Here is a 12,492-nt window from a genome sequence, read left to right on the forward strand (position 1 = left end):
TCGCTCATCAGCATGATGGAGACATTCAGACTGAAACTGCCCTGCTGAGACGTTGCCAGGGCGAAGTCGCCCGAACGCTGATGTAAGGCAGGCCGTGAGATTAATCCTTGGGAAGGTCAAAGACTGGTCACCTCCATGAGAAGAGGCCTTCTGTCCCCATGCTTTATCTGCAGAGTAAGGCTCGCTCCGCACAGTGATGGAAATTAAAGAGGCAGCTTTGGGACCTCCACACTGACCCCAAACGGAAATCATTCAGCAGCACACAAATGGCAGAGCTGTCATACAGACCAAGTGAGATAATGATGTGGGGACACTTTGTAAGCCCCAGAGCCGTTTTATGCGTGTGCTGTTGCCGTGACTCATGTGCATTATCTGGACGAATCACTGTCCTCTTCCTCCACGACTGTGGTACCCCAGCAAGACTAGATTTAAGGAGGAGAGCCGGGGAGAGATGTGAACGTTCACTGAACCTTCTGCCTGCTCTTTAGTCCTTGCAACAGCTCTTCAAGTTAAGAATTGTCTCTTTTACAGATGAGAAAATTGGGCTTAATGACATGCCCAGAGTTCTAGAACTAATAGAGTTGAGGTTTGGGTTCAAATCCAGGTCTCTTCAAATCCAAAGCCCCTTCTTCACTGTCACACTTCCCAAAATCCGCTCCAGCAGTCCTCACCCTTCCTAATCTAGCAGGATGAAAACCTCCTCTACGATCTTTCTCAAGATCTTATGTCTTCCTAGTCTGAAACTACTGATGAACTAAAATGGAGTCTTCAAGAAAAAAAAAAAATCTTTGGGAAGACCGGGAGCCTTCCCAAGCTTTAATCTGTGCATTTACATCTGGAAACCAGGAAAACAGGCACAGCTATGCTTGGGTCAGACTGTCACCTGGGTCATCCTATGTCCACTAGCCCCGTGTGGACAGGAGAGTGCATTTCACAGGGTAGATGCAGGACCCTGACTCTGGTTCAGGCAACACTTCCACACTGTTTTGGTCCCTGATGGCTCAGTGGATTAAGGATCTGCCTGCAGTGCAGGAGACACAGGAGACATGGGTTCGATCCCTTGGTTAGGAAGATCCCCTGGAGAAGGAAATGGCAACCCACTCCAGTTTTCTTGCCTGAAAAATTCCATGGACAGAGGAGCTGGGTGGGCTATAGTCCAAAGGATTGTAAAGAGTCCCATGCGGAGCGCATAAGCACCAGGTCTATCTCACTGTAACATGGAGCTATTAATACCTGTCCTGCCTAAGATCAAAAGAGATCAAAAGAGATCTTAGGCTGGGGCCTGATATAATTGGATGAGGTAACAGATGGAAAAGCAGTCTGAAACCTGCAAAGCATTTCCCTCCAGTGCTAATGTGAGCTGGTATTTGTTTTTGTTGTCATTCCCGCTCAGCGGAGCCCTCTTCCCAGGGCAAGCTCTATAGTAGGAGCTCCCCATAATGACTGAGGTTTGAGAACAGCCAGAAGGCACGGGCACCACGAAGCCATTTAAAGCAAACCAGAGGAAGTCCAGTCCCTGACTATTTATTTTATGAAGTTAGCGGCTGGATACGTTAAGCAAATGTTTTCTTCATTGTGGCAGTCTGCGAAAACAATGGGTCAAGGACAGCCCGGGTTGCGGGGTGGGGGGGGACCCTGGAGAGGCTCAGGCCTCCACCCCTCCTACCCCCCACCCCGAAATCTCCGGAGAATGACAGGAAAAAATTAAAGACAGGGCTTTTCTTTTCGCGGTCACATGTCTGCGCTGCTGCTGTAATCAGAACCTGCACCAATTGGAAACGTTTCACCTCCTCCTCCTCCCCGCCCCCGCCCCGGCACGTTTCGGAGCCGACCCGGTGGAGGACTCCGGGGAGTTTGCCAAACACAGCAAACACTGGGGCGTGAGCGGCCGGAGGGGGCTCGGCCTCGGATCTCTCTGCCTTCCTCCTCGGCTCCCTCCCTTTCACACTGTTTTCATTTTCTAGGACTTCCTCCTCCGGGCGAGGGAGGGGGAGGAAAGACGCTGCCGTGCGCCCGGGGTGCGTGTGAGTGTGTGTGTGGAGTGTGCGGTGTAACATGCTGTAATGGGAGGGAGCCGAGCGGCGTCTGAGAGCACTGGACTGCAGCGGCCGTTCTGATCGCCGGAGCACCTGAGCACACGCCTCCCCGAGCAAGGGCGGCCTGTCCCTTCAGGTACGCGCGGCGGCCCGCCCGTCCGGGCTGAGCCGCTGGGTGCGTGTGTGCGGGTAACGAGCCGGCGAGGCAGCGCCCCAGGTCGGCGGCCGGTGGAGCGCGGCGCCCCGGTGGCTGAGCCGGCGTGGACGCCGACCCCCGGGCGCCCTTGCGCGCGGCGCGGCGAGCGGGTCGGCGCGAGAGGCGGGGACGCGCGCGGGTCTGGAACTGAGGGCGGCGGAGGTGCCTCAGGTCCGGCTCGAGTCCGCGGGCACTCGGCCGGCTGCGTGGCGGTCGTGCCGCTGGGAAGTTAAGGGGCGGCGGGTACGGAGTCGGCCAGGACCGTGGTCGTCGTGGTCACGACTGCGGTGTCCACCAGGTGGAGACCCTACTGTGTGTGTCTGGGGGGTGGCGGGCCCCTGGGCGCGCACGGGAGGGTCTTCTGCGTTCCCGCTCGCTGGGCCTTTGGAGTCCGGTGTGTGTCAGGCTGGTACCCAGAGCGCGCGGCGCGCCGGCTCCGCGCGCTCCCCGGGGTCGAGCGCCGCCCCGGCCCGCGGCGGACGTGGGCCGCCCGAGCGCGTGGACACCCGCCGCGGAGGCGCAAGCTGCCTCCGGGCGCGCGGCGGCGGGGGGAGGGCAAGGGAGCCTCTCCAGGGCGCGCCAGGCCCCGCCCCGCCTCCGGGCCGGCTCACCTGGGCCGGCGCCCCACCTGCCGGGCGCTGGGGGCGGGCCCGGGGGCGTGGCCTTGGCGGGCCCAGTGGAGCCCGGCAGAGCCCGGGCGAGGGCGGGCGGTGCCTCATTCCAGGGATTCCTCGCGCTCCCGCGCTCGCGTCCGCCGCCGAGCCGGCTCTGGGCGCGCGCCGCCCGCGTGTGCGTGTGGGTGTGCGGAGCGGCGGGGGTCGGTGCGGAGCGCGGGCGCGAAGGCGCCTGCGCGTGGGCGCACCCCCGGAGTGCGCCCGGCCCTGTGCGCCCCGCGGTCGCGACCCTGCCTCGGTCCCCAGCGGGGCCCGGCCGGCCCGAGGTGGGCGCGCAGGGAGCCGCCCGGCGGTGAGTGCGGGAGAACCGGGCCGGGTGAGGGCTGGCCTGCGGGGAACTCAGGGGTGGACTGTCTCGGAGCGGGACGGGGGCGTCCTCCTGGAAGGGCGAGGCGGCTTGTTCTTGCGGGGCACCTCGAGGCTCCCGGAGGTAGAGCTGTAGCGTCTGGCGTGGAAGGTGTCTTGGGAGTCGGCGGCGAGGCGGCGGCCAGCGCCCTGCAGCCCCTTGATCGTGGCCGGCGGCTAAGGACGGCTGTGGGGCGGGATCGCAGAGCTGGGCAGCCGGGACCGGCTCTTCCTCTGTATACTTCCTGCACCCTCCCCAAAACAAGCCGGCACGCTCTTCCTGCAGCGAATGCAGGCCTCGCCGCAAAGCAGAGGTCTTTTCCTTTTTTGTTTTGCGTAAAGTCTCCTTGTATTCATCACACGGAGACCTTTAAATATCGTAGGTTAGGATGACAGTACTTGCTGGGGCTATTAGTCTTTACGGGCCCTAATGGCAAGTGTTCGTCTGTTTAAACCAGGTGATTTTTTAAAAATCGGTTTCACTTTGATCGTTGGTGCTGTGTGTTTGCTAGTTTTATTTCCTTCTCTGCGGTTAATAAGAACCAGGAGCCCGGGGGGCGGGGGCGGAGGCGGGTCTTCTAGTTTCTAACAGCAGCTGGTTGCTCCCTGTATTCGAAAGGTACTGTCTCCTGTAGTTTGACTTTTTTCAAACTCAAGTCTACTTTGATGAAAACGAAGGCTTGCATCTGTTTCCTCTGAACATTCGAAGACAAAGGCAACAAGTGTTACTTCTATTAGTATTGGAAGGTCAGATTTGCGTTCCACTTTAGCATACCAAAAACTTTAACTCTTTCTCTAGCGTCAGAGTCCACAGACTTGTAATGTTCATTGTTTCCTGCTTGCAGCTGATGAAGTCTGCGCATGGGCCTGCGGGGAGTAGCGTGGGTCGTTTAAAGAGAGCTGAGGGGTCAGCGTCTCAAGGCTCTGCTGGGGCGGGGGACGTGTTCTTGGAACGAATTATCTATCGTCTCTCAATCTCAGTGTTCTCATTTAAATAATGGGTTAGGAAGTACTTAGAAGTTTGTTGTCCGTACTCAGGACAGTTGAGTGTGTGTGCAGTGTTTTGTGTTTCCTGTTGCATCTGGCTGAAAAGTCATCTCCCTCCTAGTAGAAATGATGTAAACCCCTCAATTTGTTCTTTGACTCTGGCAGAGGTTTAATCCCAGTCTGATTTTCCCCGCCACTGTTTTCTCACACTTCTGGGTAGCCAGCCTTTGCTTTCCATTTGGAAGAGAATGCAAACTAATTTTTATGTTGACCAAAACACAATACAATTAAGAAGATAATTGTGCTATAAATAACCATGAACTGCATTCCAAAACTGTGAATGTTGTAGTAAAAACTCCTCCCCAGGCGTGCTTCTGGAGACTTGAGTTCAAGTCTTATCCTTGTCACCTACTCAGTTTTGTGACCAGAAAAATTTCCTGCTAGTTAACAGTTTGTGCTTCCTCTTCCTCTGTGAGAGTGTGATAAAATCTGTTCTGATATATCAGAGTTTCAGGAATTACAGGGAATAGTGTGCTTTGAAAAATATTTTGTGTTATGCTATTTATAAAAGTCTCTGAAGACTTCAAAGAGCTTCATAAACACTGTTATTGCAACTTCTCCCTGCTGATTTAGAACTGCCATTCTACCTTGTAAAGATTTTAACCCTTCTTACAAAACGGTAACTTTGGAATGAACACTTTCCCTTTCTAATGGTCTGTTTGGTAAGAGTTCCATAGTGGGAAATTCCTTTTCACTCCTTAGGGAGCCAGCCTTGTCGTCTTCCTCTGGTGGTTGCCAAAACAAATCCTAAGGAAGATTTTACTTTGTGTTTGTTCCAGGTGTCTCTCCTCCATAATTTTGCTGTGCTTTCAGTTTGCCTTAATTAAATCCTAAGTAAAATACTCATAATAAAAGCTGCTTTCCAGCCTTGAGTATGACTTAAAAATGAGTCGCCATAAGTTTAGGAGGTAAAAGTCAAATACACTGGGAAAATGCTAATTAAAATCATGACACTGTGTGGCAGCGTTAACATACCAAGTTGTCTGGTCCTTGCTTGTGTTAGACATGCTGTTGCAGCTATGAGAACCTGGTGAGAGAGTTTTGTTTTGTGGTTTTTTTTTTGGGTGGGGGGTGGTTAAGTTTCTGCCAGGTATGTTGACTGAGGCACGTTTGTGATGCTTTTAGGGAGCCTCTCTGAAGTTAGTCAAGTCTATGTGTGGGAACTTAAGAGAAAAGGGGATACGACTGATCAGTCTCTAGCCAGTTAGGATCTGTCCACATTAAAACAGATAAAAACCCAACAACTTAGAAATCAGACTGCCAAATTTTGATAATATAAACTGGCATGGTAGGAAGGAAGGCGTGTTTGCAGGTGGTGCTGAAAACAGAAAAATCAGTGTTTGCAGGTGTCTGAGGCCTGACAACTGGATACAGTTGATCCTCATTATTTGTGGATTTCTGTATTTGTCTCCTCAGTAAAATTGGTTTGCAGATCCAAATCAGTACTTGAGGCAGTTTCATCCTAGTCACAGGGGTTCAGCATTCACTAACTTAAGAGTTCTCACAGGCTTTATAGAACATATCAATGGCAAATGATGAGAACTGACCATATTTAATGATGCAGATAAGGAAAGGCCTTCCTAGTGATGCAACGTGTCATGGGTCAGAAGACTTTTCCAGGCTGCTGATAGGCGGGGAGTAGAAATTTTGGCGCAGTGGGGAGCTTGACCTGGGTATCGTGGGAAGTTTGCCAACTTGGGCTGTAATGTAGGTCACGTCACTCATTCCTGGGGGCAACAGATCCCTAAGAGGACCTGTTAGTACTTCTGAATAGGAGATTCTCAGTATCCGAGGAAAGCAAATGACAAGAACAAGCATGTCCAGAGTAAACTGAAAATGCCTATGAGGTGCTGTGGAAGGCCGAGGTGTCGAAAATAGGTTCACAGTAGCCTAAATATGAGAAAAGAAAAGATAATCCCTGGTTTTATTTGACAAGCATGTTGAAAATCTTGGTATTTGGTAGTTTACTCAAAAAGTCCAGATTTGAAATTTCATTTTCCCTCCTTGGACACGGTGGTGTCAGTGTGGACCCCCCATATAGGCATCTTCCAGTGGGTATTTTGTGGAGCACTGGCATTGAGCAGCTTCACCCAAAGGGTGTGAAATCTGCGATAACCTGAGTTTGGTCCTGCAGCTCTAAGTCTATAGGTGGCCCTCAACAGGCACATGGTCGCTTTCATGCTGTCCATGTGTTTGCACAGCTGACACAGATGCCAAACTGGATTATAGTAGCTAAGGAGTTTAGTTACTATTGGGCAGTTTCTGTCACCAGAATCATCAAGATGATGAAATATCACCCCCCTGGCGGGGGAGGGGCGTTATTGAGGGTGCCCATAGACTCAAGCCTCGGACCACCTTAGTATCAGAAGAGCTAAGATGGTTGAGTTGAGTGCTCATGCAAAGATTTCCATCCAGAGTGGTACCTGTGATTCAGCCCAGCTGACTGTGTTGATGTGATGGGAGGTATGGATGATCAGAGACAGAACTGAGTAGATGGCATGCACCTGATCCTGGTTCCTGATACCTGAGATGTCCCACATGGGGAGAAAGAGATCGGAGGCCGCCCAGCCTATGGACCTGCCCTGTTGAGCTTTCAAGGGGTGGGGGGCATGTTAAAGCCTTACAGGAGGTATACACACCTGTACTAACTTAGTTTTCTAGAACAAGGGGAGCAGCACCAACAGAGCTGTTTCTCATCCTGGGGCTTATGCTGGCAGTTGACAATTCCCTGAAAGAAGCCTTACTAGGGGCCTTAAACAAATATGTTTTTAATTCCCTGGAAATAAGCATAGAACTCGTAGAAGTATTGTTTCTATTTCAGACATTCGACCGTCAAATGAATTTTCAGAAATCATTCTGTGTAGAAGTAAGGAATTGGATACAAGGGGAAGTGAGGCAAGTCCTTCTCACATTGTGAAAGTGAAAGTGAAGTCGCTCAGTCGTGTCCGACTCTTTGCGACCCCGTGGACCGTAGCCCACCAAGCTCTTCTGTCCTTGGGATTCTCCAGGCAAGAGTACTGGAGTGGGTTGCCATTTCCTTCTCCAGGGGATCTTCCTGACCCAGGGATCGAACCCAGGTCTCCTGCATTGCAGGCAGACGCTTTAACCTCTGAGCCACACATTTCAGGAAGACAGGTCTGTAACTCAGGCCCAGGACACATCCTGATAAGAGAAGCTGAACAAGCGAAGGCTCCATCTATTTATACTGTCTTTGGAAGTATGACCGTTGAAAGGGTATTATGAATAAAGACTGGCTTTCTGTTTGGAGTGTGGCATACAATTTAAGGTTGTAAGAACTGCAAACAGCAAGGTGAAAAATTTTCAGATATCATTTACTGAACCTTCAGAGTTATCCCCTGGAGTTTAATAGCAGGTTGTGTTGAGCATGACTAAGTGGAAACCGACCTTCCTGATACTGAACCTGTTCTTGGAGTTTGAAGTCCTCAGGGCTTATGTTAATTCCTGTGCATCTGGAGTCCCAAGAATCCTTTGGCATTGCTGCCAGGGTCATCTGCCTCACTCTGCCCAGCCGACTTGGTGCGAGAATCTTCTTACCTGCCTTGGTTACTGTTCATGGGACTCTGCTTCTCTCTATTCAGAGGAAGTGAAATACATCCTGGTTTTCGTGTTCCCAGGAGGGGAGGGCTTGCCTTCCTTTGCTTTCTCCAGAAATTATCAGATGGTTCCCTTATATACATCTCAAGGTATGGGGGAAAGAGCACAGGACTAGAAGGCCTGCTGGAAGGTGTTTATTTTTGGTTTTGATTGTGTGTTTTGTCAGATAACTTAAGCTAAAACACTGCTTTCTCTCCAAAAGGTCTTGATGAAAATTAGCTGAAGAATTAGTAGCAAAAGCATCGGTTGGTGAGTCAGGAGACTTGGATTTTAGAGTTAGCTTCTTTAGGAAGTCAGTGTACATTCTCAGCACCTTGGTTTTTCACCTGTAGAAAGCTGTAATAATCCTGTTTGGCCAGCTCACGGTGAGAATCAGTGAGGTGATGTGTGTGAGTGTGTCATGAAAAGCATAGCTGCACTGCTGTGAGGTGTCATCTGTCGCAGTGCCACGATAGTGCTCACTTGCCTTCACTGGGCATCTTCAGTTGTGAGGTTGTGTCATCTAATTCCCTTCACTGGGCATCTTCAGTTGTGAGGTTGTGTCATCTAATTCCCTTCACTGGGCATCTTCAGTTACATTGTTATCATTTAATTCCCTTCAGTGGGCATTTCCAATTACGTTGTATCATTTCACCCAGGTGCCAAGCTTGTGACCTTATGAAGTAGGCAGCCTTGTTAAGTTTTCTTTAGTTGAGCAAAGGTGGATCCAGAGGGGTTAAATGACCCCGCAGTCAGTGTTAGGCATTCGAAGTATGGAACCTCGTAGGCTGAGTAAGTAAACGCATGAATCGCAGGGCTCAGACTTAGGTTTCCGGACGCTGACGTCCCTGTTCCACTGGTTTAACAGATGGTGAAGCGCACGAAGGAAGAAGCGGGACACGAATGAGAGAGGTTTTTAGCAAGAACAGAAAGGCACAGGTCTGCGAATTGAATGTTAACAGAAACAACGTATGTGTTGGCAGGAGTTACTGGGGCCCCAGTTGGACACACTGTGGTGGAGAAAGGGCCAGGCGGTGAATTCACATCTACTTGACGTGCCTGAAGCTCTGCCTGCGTGTGGTCACAAGAATCTGGTGGCGATTCGGTCTGAAATGTCATTTCAGTCAGCCTCGCTGACATGCACGGCTGGTCACATCGACCAGAGTGACCCACCTTCAGTGTAGGTTGCTGCTGGGGCGGCGGGTTCACGCTGCTTTTCTGTAGTCTCTACACAGTGTTTAGCAGACAGGAGACACCCAGTGAAAGCCTCTGGTTTCTGGAGGGCCCCAGGGGCTGCACAGCGGCTGCCGTGGTGAGATACTTCATACTGTAGGCTGGTCCTACCGTTGTGGTTATTAGCTGAGGCCGAGCTCGATGAGCTCAGGGAGTGGTCCTGATGGAGTGACGAGGGGACAAGGCCAGCAGGGATTTGGGATACTGAAGAGTGCATCTGGGAGCTAGACGTGCCATCAGGATCCCGGGAGAGTGCTGTCTTCCTGTGTCAGGTGTTTGGCCGACTGACAGCGAGGCCGGAACATCAGGGGCTTTGACTGAGCCTCTGCCCACCTTCACCAGTTTCCACCTTTAGCCGAGACTTGTGGTGGTTTGGTCGCCAAGTTGTGTCTGACTCTTATGACCCCATGGATCCCCCAGGCTCCTCTGTCCACGGGATTTCCCATGCAGGAATACTGGAGTGGGTTGCCATTTCCTTCTCCAGGGCATCTTCCCAACCTTGGGCTCGAACTCGGGTCTCATGCGTTGCAGGCAGATGCTTTACTGACCGAGCCATCAGGGAAGCTGAGACTCACACTCTTTCCTATATTACGTGTAGTTGTATCCTGTATCCTCCGTGTCACTGGAGGAGCCGTGCAGTGGGCCAAGCCTGGTGCTGGATTTTTTTCACTTTGGAAATCTCCTTGGAAGACTTCCACGACATATCTTGAACTTCTGTTCCCTTGCCTGAAAAAAAACCAAAACAACTAATACACCTCATAATTCTATTCCCACCGTGGGGTTCATGTCCTCTTGTTGGTCTAAAAAAAAAACAGCTTCCTTGGTGGAAACCCAGACTAAGGTGTTCACATTCAGAAGTGAGCGCGTCCTCAGCACTGAACACCCTAAGTTTTAGTAGCTTTCTCACTGACACCTGTGTCTGTCTGCTCAGTCCTCAGTCGTGTCCGACTCTTTGTGACCCCGAGGACTGCCCACCGGGCTGCTCTGTCCATGGGATTCTCCAGACAAGCATACCGGAGTGGATTGCCGTTTGCTTCTCCAGGGGGTCTTCCCGACCCAGGGATCAAGCCCACATCTCCTGCATCGGCAGGCAGATTCTTTACCACTGCGCCACGTGGGAAGTCCCTCATTGATACCTTTTCTTAATTCTTCTCAGTAGGCTTAAAGAATGTATTGTTGGGGATAAGGAAGTCTCAGAAAAGGAATATGGGCTGGCAGAGAAAATCCCATTGCCTGGGGAAAAAAAAAGCCTTCTCCTCATGATGAGGTATGTTCATAAGTGGCAGCAACCGCAAAAAAGGTGAATGGAATGGACCAGAAATGGGCTTCAGGGCGGCAGGTCCCTTGTAGATGGACTTCATGTCTTTATATAGAAGGACGCTCCTCTCCCTTTAACGGGGTTATCACTGTGTTCCGGTGTCAGCATTTCAAATGATTGTTTTTGGTGATCGTGATGCTGTAAAACCCATGGAAATGGGAACACTTCACTGGTGGGTACTTGGATTAATTTTGCGGATGCTGTGTAATCTTTTGCAAAAGCTCGTAGATGATTTATGGGTTCATAAAGGATATAAAATAAACCAGACTCGTCTCTCCACCATTTAAAACCTTTCAGACCATTCAAGGACTTTTCCCTAGGAATAAGATCTCAGCTTCATCACGCCCCGCAGAGGACGAGTGACCTGGCCCGTGCCAACGTCCCGCATTGCCCCCATCTCCTTGGCCGTGGTCACCACAGCCCCCTGAGTCCACAGGGTCAGCTTGGCCTGTCCCCCGCCTCCCTGTCACAAGCCTAATCGCTCACATCCTATGGGTCTCTCATCCCAGAGAAATCTTCTCTCTCTCAAGTAGTGGCCAGAGCCCTTTTTCTGGTGCGTTTACCGTTATGTGCAGTTTATTATGTTCATATATATATTTTTAATACACACACAGTCTTTTAAAAACCTTGACTTCATTGGGTCTCAGGTGCATCGTGAGGGATCTCTCACTGAGGCATGTGGACTCTCTAGTCTTGGCACTTGGGTTCAGGAATGAAGGCGTGCGGACTTGGTTGCCCGACCAGGGATCAAACCGGTGTCGCCTGCACCGCACGGCAGATTCTTAACCCCTGGACCATCAAGGAAATCTCCTGTTCATGTATGTTTTGACAGATAGTTATTTTAATACAGGAAAAGCCCTTTCACTTCTCCTAACACTCTGTGAGGCCGGAAATATCAGCATCCCCGTTTCATAGGTGAGGACACAGATGTGGAGCGACTTCCCAGGCCACACGGATAGGAAGTGGCCGAGCCCAGAGCGACTCATAGGGTGAGTGGCCCGCCGACCCCAGAGAGTCTGCTCTCCAGTCACCACAGTGCCATCATGCTCATTTCCGGTGGGGTGTGGCCCTCTGTCAAATACGGCAGCCATAGTTCTCCCCCCACACGTTACTCGCACGTTTCCCTGGGTGTCCTGGGCTGTGGACACTGTTTGGTCTGACTGCTCTCTTCCGCCTTTATTTGCCGAGGTCTTCGGTGCCTGCGTGGTGCCCGGCCCTTGGTCCTCATCTGCCCCCGCGTCCCCTGTCGTCCTTATCTCACCTGGCTCCCACACAAGCCTGCCCCCGGCCTGCCAGTGACTCCTGACTGCAGCTCTTTCGGTCACACCATCCCCCCCTCACCTGCTGAACCGCAGCATCCCTGACACCACTCCCCCAGCCCGCGCAGGGGCTCACCACTGCCGCCCCTGCCGGCTGGTTGCCTGCTCGGGCGAGTGGAAACCGGTCCGGCCAGCCGTGGGCTCCCCCCTGGGCCTCCGCCCGAACTGTGCTGCTGCTCCCTGACAAGACTCCCAGTCCCGACCGGCCTGGTTCGTCCCCCTCCCTGATTCTCATTCCTCCGCCGTGCCCTCCCTCAGGCTGTGGGTCCAGCAGGACTGTACACGTAAGGATCAGGGTACTCACTCACACTCAGGAAATATTCAGGCCGTGTGACCCAGGTGGCTGGGAGAGGTCTGCGAGGAGAGACCGCCCAAGGGAGAGGGATGGGAAGGAAGCCTTTGAAGTGGCTTTTTAAAACACACACACACACACACAAACATGCTCACGGGGTAAACAGTTCAGCTGACACTGATCTCTCTTTTATCCCACACTACACATTTTAGTGTTATACTTTGCCTTTTCTTATCCTATTCCGTGTACTTCAGCTTCACGAACGAGGCTGTAATGTCTTAAAAGCAGGTGTGAAATCTTCTGTTCCTCTGTGACCTGTCCCAAATACTCTGTTGAACTCAATAGTTGTGTAATAAAAGTTGGTTGGTGGCATTAATAAGATTGCAGCAGATGGCAGGTGCTTCGTAGGAGAACTTTAAAGCACCTAATCTCTTGTCT

The 12,492-nt window shown here is 51.7% G+C and overlaps 1 protein-coding gene across 2 annotated transcripts in view; it reads left to right on the top strand.

The window, feature by feature from the left end:
- The first annotated feature begins 1,851 nt into the window (after positions 1-1,851).
- VGLL4 (vestigial like family member 4) overlaps positions 1,852-12,492 on the top strand; it is a 154,884-nt gene continuing 144,243 nt past the window's right edge. Inside the window, exon 1 of one of the 2 annotated variants that reach the window (XM_055413592.2) lies at positions 1,852-2,172. The gene's annotated coding sequence lies outside the window, so the exon portion shown is untranslated. Of the gene's footprint in view, positions 2,173-2,907; positions 3,199-12,492 lie in introns of those variants that run through there. The other variant, XM_055413593.2, reaches the window with a different exon arrangement.

This window comes from Moschus berezovskii, chromosome 24 (genome assembly GCF_049115385.1).
Source record: "Moschus berezovskii isolate FMDL1 chromosome 24, NW_MosBer_1.0, whole genome shotgun sequence".
NCBI lineage: Eukaryota > Metazoa > Chordata > Mammalia > Artiodactyla > Moschidae > Moschus > Moschus berezovskii.